Source organism: Otolemur garnettii, unplaced genomic scaffold (genome assembly GCF_000181295.1).
Source record: "Otolemur garnettii isolate 467f Iridium unplaced genomic scaffold, OtoGar3 scaffold00101, whole genome shotgun sequence".
Classification (NCBI taxonomy): Eukaryota; Metazoa; Chordata; class Mammalia; order Primates; family Galagidae; genus Otolemur; species Otolemur garnettii.
The window spans coordinates 5680259-5698939 of NW_003852496.1; the positions used below are offsets into that span (position 1 = coordinate 5680259).

At 40.7% G+C, this 18681-nt stretch overlaps 1 protein-coding gene and 2 pseudogenes across 2 annotated transcripts in view; 1 reads left to right on the forward strand and 2 right to left on the reverse strand.

Moving 5' to 3' along the window:
• TMCC1 (transmembrane and coiled-coil domain family 1) overlaps positions 1-18681 on the forward strand; it is a 254125-nt gene that overhangs the window by 58283 nt on the left and 177161 nt on the right. The gene's annotated exons all lie outside the window — the stretch shown is intronic.
• LOC105887659 lies at positions 675-2803 on the reverse strand (annotated as a pseudogene).
• Positions 1571-2023, reverse strand: LOC100964910 (annotated as a pseudogene). Its single transcript, XR_154224.3, has one exon. The product of XR_154224.3 is annotated as a 60S ribosomal protein L32 pseudogene (transcript).

Here is an 18681-nt window from a genome sequence, read left to right on the forward strand (position 1 = left end):
AATTATTTTTTTTTTATTATTTTTTTTTGAGACAGAGCCTCAAACTGTCACCCTGGGTAGAGTGCAGTGCCATCACAACTCACAGCAACCTCCAACTCCTGGGCTTAAGCGATTCTCTTCCCTTAGCCTCCTGAGTAGCTGGAACTATAGGCACCCACCACAATACCTGGCTATTTTTTGGTTGTAGTTGTCAATGTTGTTTGGCAGGCCTGGGCTGGATTTGAACCCACTAGCTCTGGTGTATGTGGCTGGCACCTTAGCCACTTGAGCTATAGGCACCGAGCCTGATTTATACTTTAATGATAGTTTAAGCATCTTTATTTCAAAAAGTATTTGAAGATTATAGACTTCTGAAGAAAGGTAGATCTCTTTCCTTATCTTCATTTTGAGATAGGTAATTACCCATGAGAGTTCAAAAAGTAATTTTTTTTCCTTTTTTTGATTGGCAATGCAGCAGAGGCTTTATTTTGGAAAAAGCAATCAAATTGGTTTTTAGTTGGGAATGTATGTAAGAGGGGGTAACCCAGCTGGTAAACTCCCCACAAGGATGGGCTGAGGGATGGGGCTGAGACTCAGGTGGGTCTTCTGTTCCATGTGCTCCCTGGCACAGCTGCCTCCCCCACAGGCTCTGTGGCAGCCGTGTGAGAGGGTAGACTGGAGGGCCCAGTGGCAGTTCATTTGGGCAGGACATCAGAGGACTCAGACATCAGCTTCCTGTCTTGGGTCTCAATCTTCTTCACAACCACAGCCCTGGAACTGGTGCGGCTAAAGGAGCTGGAGCCCCCACCAGAGCCAAAGCCGGTCTGGAAGGAGCTCAGACCATAGCTGAGGCCAGGGCTTATGAGGCCCGCCTTGTAGGCCGAGCCTAGGCCACCTGAGTAGCCACTGGTGGTCTTCGTATGGATACTCAAGTTCTGCATCCCTGACTCCAGCCGGCTCTCCTTGCCCTCCAGCAGCTTGCAGTAGGTGGCGATCTCCACGTCCAGTGCCAGCTTGCCATTCATCAGATCTGGTATTCATGCAGCTGCTGAGCCATGTCCTGCTTGGCCTGACTCAGGGCGGCCTCCAGCTGGGTCAGCTTGGCTTTGGCATCCTTAAGAGCCAGCTCCCCATGCTGTTCAGCATCCGCAATGGAGGCCTCCGGGGGGGCCCTCTGGCCTTTGAGAACTTCGATCTTATTCTGGAGCCGGCTGATGTTCCAGTTCATGTTGGAGATCTCCATCTTCATGTGCTGCGGGTCATCCCCATGCTTCCCAGCCTGCACCTGCAGCTCCTCATACTTGGTCTGGTACACGCTCTCAGCCTCAGCCCGGCTGCAGTTGGCGATCTCCTCGTACTGGGTGCGGACCTCAGCAATGATGCTGTCCATGTCCAGGGAGCAGCTGTTGTCCATAGGACCACAGATGTGTCCAAGATCTGGGACTGCAGCTCACAGATCTCCTCTTCATACAGCTGCCTGAGGATGTTGATTTCGTCAGTCAGCCCTTCCAGGCAGGACTCTAGCTCAACCGTGTTCATGTATGCTTCATCCACATCCTTTTTATTTTTTGTTGTTTTATTTATTTGGCAATATTTACAAATAGAATGTGCACATGAGCTGTCTATTGATTTTCTTCGCTGCGCAGCCGGGCATTGGGATTGGTGACTCTGATGGCCAGCTGGGCTGCTCTTTCCACAATGGCTTTGCGGTTCTTGGAGGAAACATTGTGAGCAATCTCTGCACAGTAAGATTTGTTGCAGGTCAGCAGCACTTCCAGCTCCTTGAGGCTGTGGATGAGGAACTTCTGGAAACCACTGGGCAGCATATGCTTTGTTTTCTTAAGGTCCCGTAATCAATGTTGGACATCAAGATCTGGCCCTTGAATCTTCTCTGAACCTTGTTATCAATACCTCTGGGTTTCCGCCAGTTACACTTAATTTTGACATATCGGTCTGATTGGTGCCGGATAAACTTCTTGATCCTCTTTTTGACTATCTTCGTCTTCACAAGGGGTCTGAGGGTAGCCATGATGCCAAATAGGAGATGGCAGCCACCTCTGTAGGTAGCACCGAGGAAGAGAGGGGCTCCACATCCTTTTTGATGAGGACAAATTCATTCTCCATCTCTGTACGCTTGTTGATCTCCTCCTCTTACTTATTCTTGAAGTCCTCCACCAGCCCCTGCATGTTGCCAAGCTCTGCCTCCAGCTTCAGCTTCTCCTGGCCCAGTGTGTCCAGCTGTCGCTGAAGGTTGTTGATGTAGCTTTCAAACATGCTGTCCGTGTTGCTGTGAGCCATTGTCTGCTGCTGCAAGAGGTTCCACTTGGTCTCCAGCATCTTGTTCTGCTGCTCCAGGAAGTGCACCTTGTTGATGAAGGAGGCAAACTTGTTGTTGAGGGTCTTGATCTCCTCCTCTTGGGTGCGCACGGCCTGAATGTTGGGGTCCACCTCCAGGTTGAGTGGGCTCAGCAGGCTCTGGTTCACTGTGACGGCTGTGATGGCCCCCATACCTCCAGCCCCGGCATGGCCTCTACCCAGACCTAGGCTGGTGCCCAAGCCACTCTGGAAACTGCTGCTGCCCACCTGAGAGAAGCTCGAGGAGCTGATGTGGGCATCAGGCCCACTGCTGTATGAGCGGCTGCTGAAGGCCCGTGGGGCAAAGGTAGACACCTTGTAGGACTTCTGGGTAACCCTGATGGACATGGTAAAGACTGGAGTAGAGGCAGGTGGGCCAAACCAGAGATTCGAGAAGGAGCGAAAATCTGCTTCTTGATGGCAGGACAAAAAGTAATCTTTAAGGGAGTTGGTGGGAATGTCTATAGACAGGGAGATACTTAAAGATTATTTATGCTTCTGAATTATTTCCCCTCATTTCCTCATTTCCTCCTTTCTTCTTCTCCCTCTTCCTCCTCTTCCTCCCCTTTATTCCCTTCTTGCCCTTCCTCTTCTTCCTCTTCTTCTTTCTCCTCTTCCATCTCCTCCTCTATTTTTCTTGCTTATTGATTCACCTTTAAAATCCTCATATTGCTGGACATAGTAGCTCACACCTATAGTTCCAGCACTTTGGGAGACCAAGGAGGCTTGAGGCTAGGAAAATGAGATCAGTCTGGATATCACAGCCATATCCTATGTCTACAAAAAATTTAAAAATTATATGGCTGTGCTGGTGTGCATCTGTAGTCCTAGCTACTGGGAAGGCTGAAGGCAGGAGAATTATCTAAGCCCAGGAGCTTGAGGCTATAGTCGGCTATGATTGGGCCACATTGCACACCAGCCCAGGTGACAGAGTGAGGCTCTGTCTCCTAAAAAAAATAATAATGACCTCATATATATGTTAATTATGAAACTTGTTCTAAATGGAAATAGCTCTAGAACATTCTTAAAAGACTGATTCACAGTCTAGCTTTGTTTTTAAGACAGACTGGTCTTCTAGATATGCTGAGCCTCACACACATCCTCCCCTATCCTCTCTACCTTTTCATATTTCTTTTCAAAAAGAAGTAAGATATTTCTTTGGAATCACAAAAGGATCTAATTTTAGGTCACAGGTAGCATCAAAGAAGGAAGTATTTTGGGGTTGAAGACCTTTCATTTGTTCATTTATTTGTCTCTCTCTATATATACATTGTATGTATGTATGTATGTATAAGGTCTTGCTCTTTTACCCAGGCTGCAGTGCAGTGGCGTGATCATAGCTGCCCTGCAGTGTTGAATTCTTGGGCCACAAGTGTTCCTCTCACCTCATTCTCCCAAGTAGCTGGGATTACAGGTGTGGGTTGTTGTACCTGGCAAGAATTTTTTCTTTTTTAATTTTTTATGCTGGGGAATCGTTAAGGTTACATTGCTTACATTTATTGGGTAAAGTCCCTCTAATAGTAATGTCCCATTTCCAAGAGGTGTGTCACACACCATGGCCTGCCCTTCCCTCTCTCTACTCACCCATTCCCTTTCCCCCCCACTGTGTACTAGCATCAGTTGTCCTCATATCAGAATTGAGTACATTGGATTCTTTTTTTTTTTTTTTTTTGGAGACATAGTTTCACTGTGTCACCCTTGGTAGAGTGCTGAGGCATCACAGCTCACAGTAATCTCAAACTCTTGGGGGCTAAGCAGTTCTCTTGCCTCAGCCTTCCAAGTAGCTGGGACTACAGGTGCCCAACACAATGCCCAGCTATTTTTTTTTTTTTTGCAGTTGTTTAGCTGGCCTGGGCCTGGTTCGAACCTGCCACTCTTGGTGTATGAGGCTAGCACTGTAACCACTGTGCTACTGATGCCAAGCCAGTACATTTTGGATTCTTGCTTCTCCATTCTTGTGATACTAAGAAGAATGTATTTCAACTTCATCCAGATTAATACAAAAGATGTAAAGTCACCATCCTTTTTAGCGGCTGTATAGTATTCTGTGGTATACATATACCACAGCTTAATTAATCCAATTCCTGGATTGGTGGGCATTTAGGTTGTTTTCATAATTTGGCAATTGTAAACTGAGCTGCAATAAACAGACTAGTGTAAATGTCCTTATGATAAAATGATTTTTTTTTCTTCAGAGTAGATGCTCAGTAATGGGATTGCAGGATCAAATGGGAGGTCTAATTTGAGTTCTTTGAGGGTTCTCCATACTTCCTTCCAAATGGGTTGTACTAGTTTGTAGTCCCACCAGCAGTGTAAAAGTGTTCCCTTCTCTCCACATCCACACTAGCTGCAGCATTGACTCTTTGTGATGTAGGCCATTCTCACTGGGGTTAGGTGATATCTCAGGGTGGTTTTGATCTGCATTTCTCTGATGATTAGGGTTGATGAGCATTTTTTCATATGTTTGTTAGCCATTCATTTGTCTGTCTTCTCTCTTAGAGAAGGTTCTATTCATGTCTCTTGCCCATTGATATAAGAGATTGGTCTTTTTTTGTTGAGTAATGTGAGTTCTCCATAGATCCTAGTTAGCAAGCTTTTTTTTTTTTTTTTTTTTTTCCAGGTGTGGGTTTGAACTCACCACCTCCCATATATGGGGCCAGTGCCCTACTATTTTGAGCCACAGGTGCTGCCCATTATCAAGCTTCTGTGTGATTCGTAATATGCAAATACCTTTTCCCATTCTGATGGTTGTCTATTTGCTTTGGGTGTTGTTGCCTTAGCTAAGAACTTTCATTCTTGCTAGTTTGAGGTAAGTTGGAAAATTAAATGATTCAGTTCTCTGTCAGCTGCCTTTATTTATTTATTTATTTATTCATTCATTCATTCATTTACTTTCAGCTGCCTTCTTATATCAGATTTTGAGTGCCAGCCAAAGGTGTAGACAATAAGTATTAGAATCAACGCAGAATAAGCTAGCTTCTTTCTTGGTGTTACCTTTCAGGAATGGTGAGAGGAGAGAGGCAGGGGAGATAGGCAAAAACTGCCAAAGCAAACCCTGGATTTAGTTTGTAGCTTCTTGTAAATGAGATTTTTAAAAAAACCCTAATTTTTGGGTATTTTTGGAATTTATTCCTACATGTCTTATCATATACATAGTAATAGGATTCATAGGTTTTAAACATTTTAATTATTTTTTCCAGGTTTATCAGTGTAAACCTTGTCTGAGTGAATGCCAGATGAAGAGCGGCCCACCCTCTGTATCTCCTTTCACTCCTAAAATCATGGCAATGCTTTTCCACCTATAATATTCTTTTCTACTAGATTTTGTAGATTTCTCATGGATGCCTTTTATTAGGCTAAATGGTTCTTTCTATTCTTAGTGTATTTACCATAAATATTGGATTTAGGCGAATACTTTTTCTGCATTTATTGTGATCATACAGTTTTCTTATTTAGTTTGTTTTTTGGTTTTTCTTTCTTTTTTTTTTAGAGGCAGAGTCTCACTTTGTTGCCCTTGGTAGAGTGCTGTGGAGTCACAGCTCACAGCAACCTCCAACTCCTGGGTTTAGGCGATTCTTCTGCCTCAGCCTTCCCAGTAGCTAGGACTACAGGTGTCCACCACAACACCCGGCTATTTTTTGTTGCAGTTTGGCCAGGGCCAGGTTTGAACCTGCCACCCTCAGTATATGGGGCTGGCATCCTACTCACTGAGCCACAGGCACCGCGCTCTTATTTAGTTTGTTAATATGATGAATTTCATTGATTTTTAAATGTTGGAATAAGCCCAGGATCCCTGGGATAAACCTTACATAGTTTTGATTAATGTAGTGTCCTTTAGTATTAATGGAACACTGTATTTGATTTACTAATACTATTTTAAGTTTTTGCATATATGTTCATTAGAGATATTAGTCTGTAGTTTTTTTGTAGTGTCTTTATCTTGTTTTGGTATTAGAGTAATGTTGGCCTCATAAAATGAGTTGAGAAATGTTCCCTTCTCTTTTCTGCAAGAGATTGTGTAGAATCATCTTACCCTTTTTTAAAATGGTTGATGGAGTTAACCAGTAAAACCATCTGAATGTGGAGTTTTTCTTGCTGGAAAGTTTAAATACAAATTAAAAAAATATATAGAATTATTTAAATATGTTTCTCCTTGTATAGTTCTTGTACTAATAGTTTGTCATCTTTCTGAGAATTGGTTTATCTAAGCTATCGAATTTAGTGTCATAGAGGTGTTCATGGTGTCTTTAATTATCCTTTTAATATCTGTTGTATCAGTGTTGACATCTCCTCTCTGTCGTTCCTAAAATTAGTAATTTGTGTCCTTTAATTTTTCATTAGTCTGGCTAAAATTCTTATCAATTTTAGTAATATTTTGCTTACATTGGTTTTTCTCTTTTGTGTTTCTATTGTGAGTCTGTTGTGAGTTTCATTGATTTCTACTCAATGTTTATTAATTACAGTAGTGCCTTCATAGCTGATTATCTCAGCTCGGCGCCTGTGGCTCAAGTGGCTAAGGTACCAGCCATATACACCTAAGGTGGCGGGTTCGAATCCAGCCCGGGCCCACCAAACAACAATGATGGCTGCAACCAAAAAAAAAAAAAAATAGCCAGGTGTTGTGGTGGGTGCCTGTGGTCCCAGCTACTTGGGAGGCGGAGGCAGGAGACTCGCTTGAGCCCAGGAGTTGGAGGTTGCTGTGAGCTGTGATGCCATAGCACTCTACCCAGGGGGACAGCTTGAGGCTCTCAAAAAAAAAAAAAACATAGTTGATTATCTCCATACATTGAACATTTCCGTAAATTGACCTAATTTGCATAGATTAGACATGCACCACATGTATGTATATCGGTATAGTAGGCCTAGTTCCTTATATTGACCACCTCTGTATGTTGGCCAGTTTGCTACAGTCCCATGGGTGGTCAACTTATAGAGGTTCGTTCTACTGTACTTCCTTCCTTGTGTTTAACTTAGGTTTGATTTGCTCTGATTTCTTTTTAGTTTCCTAAATTAAAAGCTTAGGTTATTGGTTTTAGGTCATCTTTTCTTTTTTCTTCTTTTTTTGTTTTTTGAGATGGTCTTTCAGTCTTTTGTGTCAGGTCAGAGAGCCTTGGCATCAGTCTAGCTCACAGCAACCTCAAATTCCTTGGCTCAAGCAATCTGCCTGCCACAGCCTCCCAAGTAGCTAGGATTACAGGTGATTGCCACAACATCCAACTAATTTTTCTATTTTTAGTAGAGACAGGATGTTGTTCTTGCTCAGGGTACTTGAACTCCTGAGCTCTAAGGATCCTCCCACCTTTTCTTTCAGAGTGCTAGGATTGCAGGTATCCAGCCACTATTCCCAGCCTAGATCATCTTTTCTGATATCAGATGTATTTAAGAATAATTTTTTAATCACTATTTTAGTTGTATCCCATAAATTCTGATAATGGTATATTTTAATTTTTATTTACTTGAAAATATTTTTTAAACTATCATTCGCCTCTCTTTTAGCCATAGATTAAAAGAAGCACATTGTTTATTATTCCAGTGTTTTCAGAGATTTTGCTCATATCCTTTGTTACTGATTTTAGTTATTCCTTTATGGTCTGAGAATGTACTTTGTATTTTTATTTAGTTTTTGTAGTTTTTAAGATTTGTTTTATGGCCCAGAATATGGTATATCTTTGTGAATATATACTTGAATATGTACTTGAAAAGCATGTATATTCATCTGTTGTTGGGTGAAGTGTGCTACAGATGTCACCTAGGTCAAGTTAACACAATTGAATAGTGTTCAATTGTTCAGGTCACCTATATCCTTTCTGATTTTCTGCCTACTTGTTTTATCAGTAACTGACAGATGAGTATTCAAAATCTACTACTATAATTGTGTGTTTGTCTGTTTCCCCTCTTACCTCTCTCAGTCTTTGCCTTGTGCACTTTGAAACTTTGATTTAGGTCCATACATATTTAGGACTGTTATGTCGCCTTAGAGAATTGACTCTATCATTCTCTGTTATTGACTGTTATCATTATGTAATTCCTCCCTTTATCCTTGGCAGGCTTTTTTTTTTTAAGAGACAGAATCTCACTTTATTGCCTTCAGTAGAGTGCCGTGGCATCACAACTCACAGAAACCTCCATCTCCTGGGCTTAGGTGATTCTTTTGGCTCAGCCTCCCAAGTAACTGAGACCAGAGGCACCCACCACAAACACCCGGCTATTTTTCTGTTGCAATTTGGCCGGGGTCAGGTTCGAACCCACCACCCTCGGTATTTGGGGCCAGTGCCCTACCTACTAAGCCTCAGGCGCTGCCCTAAAGCCTACTTTGCAATTCACTTGGCTATACTAATTTTCTTTTGATTAGTGTTTGTATGATATGTTTTCTTCATTGCTTAATTTTTTTTTTTTTAAGAGACAGAGTCTCACTTTGTCACTTTCAGTAGAATGCTATGGCATCACACCTCACAGCAACCTCAAACTCTGGGACTTAAACAATTCTCTTGCCTGCCACAACACCCAGCTATTTTTATTGTTGTTGTAGTTTGACCAGGGCTGGGTTTGAACCCGCCACTGCTGGTATATGGGGCCGGTGCCCTACTCACTGAGCCACAGGCACTACCCCATTGCTTAATTTTTTTCCTATCTGAATCTTTATATTAAATGTGCTTCTTGTAGAAGCTTTTATTATCCAATTTGACACTTTTTTAAGTGGTATGTTCACATTTATACTGATCATTATTATGGATAGATTAAAACTTACCATCTTGCTGTTTTCTGTTTGTTGCATTTGTTACTTCTTTTTTTTCCTAAGGCCTTCTTTGATAAATTGTGCTTGCTTTTATAATCCTCTTTTATTTACTCTATTGACTTATCATGTGTATTCTTTTTTTTTTTTTTTTTTTTCGGAGATAGGGTTTTGCTCTGTTGCTAGGGTTAGAGTGCAGTGGCATCATTACAGCTCACTGCAACCTCAGACTTCTGGGCTCAGGTGATCCTCCTGCCTCAGCCCACCGAGTAGCTGGGACTATGGGCATATGTCATTATATCTGACTAATTTTTCTATTATTTCTAGAGATAGGGTTTTGCTCTTGCTTTGGCTGGTCTTGAATGCCTGGCTTCAAGGAATCCTCCTGACCTTGGTCTCCCAAAGTGCTAGGATTACAGGTGTGAGCTACCAGACCTAGCCATCATTTATATATATATTTTTAAATTTCAAGTTAATGTGTGGGTACAAACTAAACTACAATATTTGCATTTGTTAGGTAGAGTCTCTCTTGTAGTTGTGTCTCACATCCAAGAGATATGCCAAATACCTTTATATTGTACCCATTAAGTGAGAACACACCAGTCCCCTTCCCTCTCCTCACTCTCTGTTATCCCTTCCCCCCAACTTGAATTGAGTTTTTCTTTCTTTCTTTTTTTTTTTTCAGTGATCAAAATTCAATATCAGAAGAGTTTTTCTTCTATGTGGGCATGCATTAGATTGTCTGCTGACTTTATATTAGTATTGAGTAAATTGGATATTTGCTTTCTATTCTTGTGATACTTTACTAAGAAAAATGTGTTTCAACTCCATCCAGGTTAATATAAAAGATGTAAAGACTCCATCTTTTTTATGGCTGACTAGTATTCTATGGTATACGTATACTGCAGCTTGTTGATCCATTCCTGGGTGGATGGGAATTTAGGTTGCTTCCACTTAAAATCTTGGTGATTGTAAATTGCAATAAGTAATCTAGTGCAAATGTCTTTATGATAAAATGATTTTTTCTTCTGGGTACATGCCTAGTAGTGGGATTGCAGGACCAACTGGGAGGTCTACTTTGAGTTCTTTGAGGATTCTCCATACTTCTTTCCATAGAGGTTGTATTAGTTTGCAGTCCCACCAACTGTAAAAATGTTTCCCTCTCTCCACATCTGTGCCAACATATGCAACTTTGAGACTCTGTGATATGGGCTGTTCTGACTGGGATTAAGAGATAACTCAGGGTGGTTTTGATTTGCATTCTCTGATGATCAGGAACAATGAGCATTTTTTCTTATGTTTGATAGCCATTTATCTGTCTTCCTCAGAGGTTTTATTCATATTTCTTGCCCAGTAATAGATGGGATTGATGTGTCTTTTTTTCTTGATTAGTTTAAATTCTCTAAAGAGCCTGTAGCTCTAGCAGCTAAGGCACCAGCCACATGCACAGGAGTGGCCGGGTTTGAATCCAGCCTGGGCCTGCCAAACAGCAATGACAACTACAACCCCCAAATAGCTGGACGTTGTGGCAGGTGCCTATAGTCCCAGCTACTTGGGAGGCTGAGGCAGGAAAATCGCTTTAGCCCAAGAGTTCGAGGTTGCTGTGAGCTGTGACACCAGGGCACTCTATCCAGGGTGACTGCTTGAGGCTCTGTCTCAAGAAAAAAAAAAAAAAGAGCCTAGATATCAAGCCTTTGTCATATTTGTAACATGCAAATATCTTTTCCCATTCTGAAGGTTGTCTGTTTGTTTATTTTTATTGTTGTTGCATGTGCTACAGAAATCGTCTACATAAACTCTTTCCCCAGGCTGACATTCTCAAGAATTTTCTCCATACTTTCTTCTAGAATTTTTACCATTTCATGGGCAGTAGGTCTAAGTATTTCTTGTAGAGCTCATCTTACGAATTTCCTCACTGTTTGCATATCAGTAAAAGATTTGATTTCTCCCATCAATTTTGAAGCTTAGTTTAACAAGATACAGAATTCTTGGCTGAAAATTATGTTGTTTAAGAAGATTAAAGGTAGATAACCATTGTCTTTTGGCTTGGAAAGTTTTAGCTGAAAAATCTTCTGTTACCCTAATGGATCTGCCCCTGGAGGTTAATGAGGAATTAATCTTTGCTGCTTGCAGGATTTTCTCTTTCATGTTGACTTTGGACAGATTCATTATAAGGTATGTTGGAGATGCTCTGTTTTATGTTGAGATGAATGGGAGTTTGATATTACTCTAAAAGCAGTGTTTGGAATTTTTAGTGATATGTGGGAAGTTTTCATTTGTGATATTTTCCAGTGTGGCTTCCATTCCTTTGGGACATTCTTCTCCTTGAGGGATCCCTATAATTTGTGTGTTTGAATGCTTTGTGAAGTCTCATAATTCTCTGAGTGAATATTCTGCTTTCATTCTTTTCTTTTCTGCCTGTTTAATTGCCTGGGTTAGCTCAAGAGCTTTACTGTCTAGCTCTGAGATTCTTTCTTCTCCATGGTCCCATCTGTTATTGATATTTCCTACTGGATCTTCAAGTTCTCTGACTCAATTTCTTAAGCTCTGCCACGTCCTTTCTACATTCTACCTTCCTACCTTCAGTGGGATTCTTCCATGCTGTTAGTACTATTTTCTTTGGTCAGAGAGGCTTGTAGGTACCTGTGCAGCCTCAGCTGTTTTTCCAACTCTGTTGGAATAGGAGAAATCTTAGTTGCAGGGAAAAAAAAAAAGTGATTCTTTCTACTTTGTGCTAACCTTTGGAATCCACATTGTGGCTGGAGAGTCTACTCTGTATATTTCAGCCTTTTTAATATTTGTGAGAGTTGCCTTAGGACTTAACATATTGTTAGTTTTTATAAGTGATCTTTTTCTTCTTGAAAGAATATTTATTTTGTATTTGTTGGGTGACGGTGGTATATTAATATCTATTTAGGTCCAATTTGTTAATCATGGTATTCAAATCTGTATTTCTAACATCTGCTTTTTGGTCATTTGTACTGTCAACTACTGAAAAAGGTATTAAAAATTTCCTTATTATGATTATGGAGTTTTTGGTTTCTCTTTGTAATTCTGCTAAGTTTCACTTTATATATTTGGAGGCTATGTTATTACATGCATACAAATTTAAAATTATTATATCTTCTGGTAAATTATAATTAATTCTATAAATCATTCTTTTATTAATTTTTTTGCACTTTTTTTTGAGACAGAGCCTCAAGCTGTCCCCCTGGGTAGAGTGCTGTGGCATCACAGCTCACAGCAACCTCCAACTCCTGGGCTCAAGCAAGTCTCCTGCCTACGCCTCCCAAGTAACTGGGACCACAGGTGCCCGCCACAAGGCCAGGCTATGGTTGCAGCCATCATTGTTGTTTGGCGGGTCCGGGCTGGATTCCAACCCCCCACCTTAGGTGTACATGCCTAGTGCCTTAGCCACTTGAGCCACACGTGCCAAGCCAGTGTTTTTGCATTAAAGTCTAGTTTGAATACTAGAAATATTGGTGGAAGATGAGGCTCAGTGGAGAGAATGAACAACCAAACGCTGTGTTTAAAAGAGGAAGGGCTTTATGTGAGCAGAACAACGGCACAGAAGAATTCAAAATGGCTGCGCTCCCCGACTGGCTCAGTCTTCTTTAATCTCCAGTCAAAAAGTTCCCGCCCACGAGTACCTTTCTCATTGATCGGTTTGAATCAAGCTGGAGAAGTTGGTTCCAGCTTTTACAGAATTACAGACTTTTACAGAAGTGAAAGCAAGTGTTAGTTTCCAGGTCCCGAGAAGTTAAGTTTCTACAAATTCCTAAAAGCTGAGTCACCATGGGGAAGACCTTGTAGGAGTATCCTTGGGGTCTTCTAGAGAAGACCTCTTTCCCTAGGCCTTACTTTTTCCAGGTATCTGTCCTCAGTAACATACCCAGAGCAGCTTTCTGTTAGTTTGTGTTGGTATGACTTTCCCATACTTTTAACTATTTTCTCTACTTTTAAGTGTGATTCTTGTAAATACCACAATTACTGGTTATTAATTTTTTAACTTTTTAAATGTTTTCTTATTTTTTGAGACAAAGTCTCGTTCTGTTGTCCAGGGTAGAGTGCCAAGGCTTCAGTTTAGCTCACAGCAACATCAAACTCTTGGGTTCAAGTGATCATCCTGCCTCAGCCTCCCTAGTAGCTGGGACTACAGATACCTGTTACAATGCCCAGCTAATTTCTCTAATTTTAGAAGAGATGGCGTTTCACTCTTGCTCAGGCTGATCTTGAATTCTTGAGCTCAAGTGATCTTCCGACCTTAGCCTGCTAGAGTGCTAAGATTGCAGGCATGAGCCACCTCACTTGGCCTGACATCTTAACGTATTGATTTTTATGTATTTTACTTGTTCCATTGATCTTGTTTTCTCATCTTTTTTTGGAGTTGAATATTTTATTGTATTGTATTGTAGTGTATTTTTTTTGAGACAGAGCCTCAAGCTGTCACCCTGGGTAGAGTGCCATGGCATCACAGTTCACAGCAACCTTCAACTTCTGGGCTTAAGCAATTCTCTTGCCTTAGCCTCCCAAGGGGCTGGGACTACAGGCACCCACCACAATGCCTGGCTATTTTTTGGTGTAGTTGTCATTGTTTGGCAGACCCGGGTTAGATTCGAACCCTTCAGCTCTGGTGTATGTGGCTGGCACCTTAGCTGCTTAAGCTATAGGCGCCAAGCCTGGATTTGAATATTTTAATGTTTTTCTGTTAGTATAGTTCTTCCCCTAGAGTAACGTAGTTACCAATTACCTGTTTGCCATTCCAGAATGAAATAGTCTATGCCCTGTACAGTATGTACTCATTCTTTTAAAAATAATAGCATAATATATGGCTGGGTGGGGTAGCTTTGGCTTTTAATTCTGGTACTCTGGGAGGCTGAGGCCAGAGGATCCCTTGAGTTCAGGAGTTTGAAATCAGCCCGAGCAAAAGAGACCCTGGGCTTGGTGCCTCAGCCTCCCAAGTAGCTAGGACTACAGGACCTATAGCTCAGTGGCTAGGGTACCAGCCACATACACTGGGGCTGGTGGGGTTGAACCCACCCGGGGCCCGCCAAACAACAGTGACAACTACAACAAAAAAAATAGCCAGGCATTGTGGCAGATGCCTGTAGTCCTAGCTACTTGAGAGGCTGAGGCAAGAGAATTGTTTAAGCCCAAGAGTTTGAGGTTGCTGTGAGCTGTGATGCCATAACACTCTACTGAGGGCGACATAGTGAGACTATGTCTCAAAAAAAAAAAAGAAAGAAAAGAAAAGAAAAAAGTGAGACCCTGACTCTTCTAAAACAGAAAAATTAGCCAGGCATGGTAGTGCATGCCTGCTACTCAGAAAGCTGAGGGAGGAGGATCGCTGTAGCCCAGAAGTTTGAGGTTGCCGTGAACTATGCTAAGGCCATGGCATTCTAGCCTGGGCAATGAAGTGAGACTCTCAAGAAAGGGACAAATAACATACTATATACATGGTTGTATACTTCAAATTTTTATATAAATCAGTATAATTAAAAAAAATCATTGCAGGTTTTATTTTGTTTTTATACTCTTTTTGGACGATATAAGACTCTTGAAACTCTAACTCTGTATGCTCTGAAATATTTGCATTCTTTATACATTTGAAATCCACAACACATTATTCCTATAATAATTTTGCTATATCTCTCATAAATTGAAACAGAGAGTATCTCCCTGTTGGTGGGTTGTAGGGTGGGACTGGTTCAGCTAGATAATTATTTAGGGAAAACTAAGCATATGGTAACAGATGGAAAAAGCCTCTGTCATCCAGAAAAAAAAAGAAAAAGTAAGAGAAACTGTGAGGGATTTATTTATTTATTTTTAAATGTCTGAAAAGGAAAAACTTGTTGACAGCATGAAAATAGCCTTGAATAGCAAACACTGGTCATAATAAGCTCTTTACTGAAGACTGTAGAAAAAGAGATTTCCAAAGAATCCATGGAAAGATAGGTAAGCTTTCTTGGGTAGTTAAAAATTTTCTACTTTACTGTGTTGTAAATGATGTGTGAGAGGAAGGAAAAATGAATTTTTTTTTAAAGAGATAGTCTCACTTTATCACTCTCGGTAGAGTGCTGTGGCGTCACACCTCACAGCAACCTCCAACTCCTGGGCTTAGGCGATTCTCTTGCCTCAGCCTCCCAAGTAGCTGGGACTACAGGCGTCCGCCACAATGCCCAGCTATTTTTTGTTGCAGTTTGGTTGGGGCCGGGTTTGACCCCACCACCTTCAGTATATGGGGCTGTCGCCCTACCTACTGAGCCACAGGTGCTGCCCAAGAAAAATGAAATTTTATAGTTGTAAAATCTTGAATGGTCCATCGGGCCTCTTTACAGAACTCCAGACTTGAGAAATATTTAAGAAAATAAACAAAAACAATATGACCAACTGAGCTCTTTTAGGTCCAGAGCAATAAAGGACATTTTACCAATGTTGGATACAAGAAAATAACTCTCACACAGACTAGAGAGAGCCAATGAGATTTGTTAAAAGGCAACAAAAAGGAGGTGGCACCTGTGACTTAAGGAGTAGGGTCCCAGCCCTATATACCTGAGGTGGCAGGTTCAAACCTGGCCCCAGCCAAAAACTGCAAACTAAATAAATAAATAAATAAAATTTCAAGCCTCTTTTTTTTTTTTTTTAAAAGAAAGGCAACAAAGGTCTTTTGAGCTAAATAAAACATGCATGATGTTTTATTGTTGAAATAAGAATGAATTGGATGATTGTATGTTTAAGTAAATTTCCAGCTAATAACTATAAGTATCAGTTTTATTAGATGCTTTTTCAAGATTTATTATGATAATATGAGGAATTTCTGTTGACTCTTTAGTACTTTTTTGTGTGCTCACTCCTTTCCATTTAGTTTCTTATGACCCATTCCCAGCCATACCTATGGGCTCAGCTCTTTCTTACCACTTTTTTCTAAATTATTACAAGTTGCTTACCAAATTTCTCTCCTTACAGTCTTTTACTCTTCTAATGCATTTTACATACCTCTAGATTATTAGTCCCGAAACATCCTATATATTCTAAAATCCTAAAATGGCTCTTGTCTACTATATCAAGCCAAAATTTTAGTCACTAGACCTTTTTTGGCCTTAGCTTTTCAAATATAAATTGGGAGTAACTTAACCCTTTCTTGCGGGGTTATTATAAGGATTAGAGATAGTATATATAAATCACCTCAGTTTAGTTTAATACCTAACATATATAAGCATTCAATAAATAATTACCCAACATTTGAAGCCCTCTTTAGCTTCCCAGCCTTGTCTATTCAGTGTTATATTTCTTCTACTCAGAAATGTATATCTACCAGTATGGTCCATCAGGACTCTTTACTGGACCCCAGACTGAACTGCATTTACTGCTTTTTGGCTGGAAATTTGGCCTGTATCTTTCTGCATGTCCATCCATCTTGTCCTTCAGAGCTCAGTAAAAGCCTAGTTAAAAAAAATTAAAAAAAAATATACACACACACATATATTTAATTTCAGGTTCGTATGTGGGTATTCATGATTAGTTCACAAGTTGCAGTTGAGTCCTTCACCCAGAAGTGTGCTAAATACCCCTACATTGTACCCGTTAGGTGGAAACTTACCAGCCTACTCCTTCCTTTCCCCTCTTCTTGAATTTATTTGTATTTTATTTTATTTTTTTACTTTTTTGAGACAGAGTATCTCACTATGTTGCTCTCAGTAGAGTGCTATGGCATCATAGCTCACAGCAACCTCAAACTCTTGGGCTTAAATAATTCTCTTGCCTCAGCCTCCCAGGTAGCTGGAACTATAAGCGCCCACCACAACGCCTGGGTGTTTTTTTGTTGTAGTTGTCATTGTTGTCTTTAGCAGGCCTGGGCTGTGTTCGAACCTGCCAGCCCGGGTGTATGTGGCTGGCACACGACCCACTGAACATTCTTGAATTTAATTGTGGTTTTCTCTTGTGTGGGCATGTAGTTGACATGGGATCCCTGCTTTTCCATTATTGAGGTACTTAAGAGAGTGTTCTCTAAATCCATCCAGGTAAATACAAAAGATGCAATGTCTCCATCTCCTTTTGTGGGTGCTGAATAGTATTTAAAGGTATAAATATACCACAATTTATTAATCTATTTATGGGTTGATAGGCATTTTTGCAGTTGTGAGTTGAACTGCTATAAACATGAGTGCACATTGTAGTAAAATGAATTTTTTTCATCTGGATAGATACCTAGTTTGATTGTGGGGTCAAATGGGAGGTCTACTTTTAAGTTCTTTTGAGGAATCTCCATACTTCTTTCCAAATAGGCTGAGCTAGTTTGCAATCCCACCAGCAGTACATAAGTGTACCCCTCTCTCTGCACCCATACCAGCATCTGCAGTTTTGGCACCTTGTGATGTGGGCTATTCTCAGTGGGGTTAGGTGATATTTTAAAGTGGTTTTGATTTATCTTTCTGTGATGATTTGGGAAGGTGAGCACTTTTTCATGTGTTTCCCAAACAAATCCAATCCTGACTGATCTTCCTTACTTTTAATGGTAATTACAGTCATCCTTACATACTTTAGCAGTTAATTATCCGTTTTCCAGTGTTTGAAGTAAGTAAATCTTACTTTGTATCCTAGATTATGACTTCCATGAAGGCAGATCTATATAATGGTGGGTCTATAGCAGATGTCTCCAAACTACTTGTTTAATTAAATTGCTTCTTTGGTAATGGCTGTTAAAAGCTCGTTTTCCAGGGAAATACTAATTTTCGGGCGTCTCACATTTTTAAAATTTATTTTTATTTTATTTATTTATTTATTTTGAGACAGAGTCTTAATTTGTCACCCTTGGTAAAAGCATGGTATCATAGCTCACATCAACCTCAATCTCGTGGGCTCAAGCGGTACTCTTATCTCAGCCTCCCGAGTAGCTGGGAATACAGGTGCCTGCCACAATGCTCAGCTGTTTTTTAGAGATGGGGGCTCACACTTACTCAGGCTGGTTTCGAACCTGTAAGCTCAGGTAATCCACCTGCCTTGGCCTCTGAGAGTGCTAAGATTACAGGTCTGAGTGCCTGAGCCTGGCTTTGCTTCTTCACTTCTCAATTGTACATGGTAGATACGGTTTTTAGAGTAGCCTTTGAATATAAAATTGCAGATACAGATTTGAAAGCTACTTTAAAAAATATTTACTCATAAAAATTGTGATGCTTTCATGTGTTTGTTTTATATTGCGTGTTAACATTAAGATTAGAATTAATGGAATGCCTGTTCCTTACTCAGTATGATAGTGTTAAAAATATTTATTGTTATCTTGGACATTTTCTGCTTTCTCTCTTTTTTTTTCTTGGAGACAGAGTCTTACTTTATCACCCTCAGTAGAGTGCCGTGGCATCGTATCTCACAGCAACCTCAAGCTCTTGGGCTCAAGTGATCCTCTTGCCTCAGCCTCCCATGTAGCTGAGACTTCAGGCGCCTGCCATAGTGCCAAGCTATTGTTTAGAGATGGGGTCTTGCTCTTGCTCATGCTGGTCTTGAACTCCTGAACTCAGGCAATCCACTCCCCTTGGCCCCCCAAAGTGCTGAGATTACAGGCTTCTGCCACGATTCCCAGCCTCCACTTTTCTCTTTAAATGCTGATAAGTTAATAT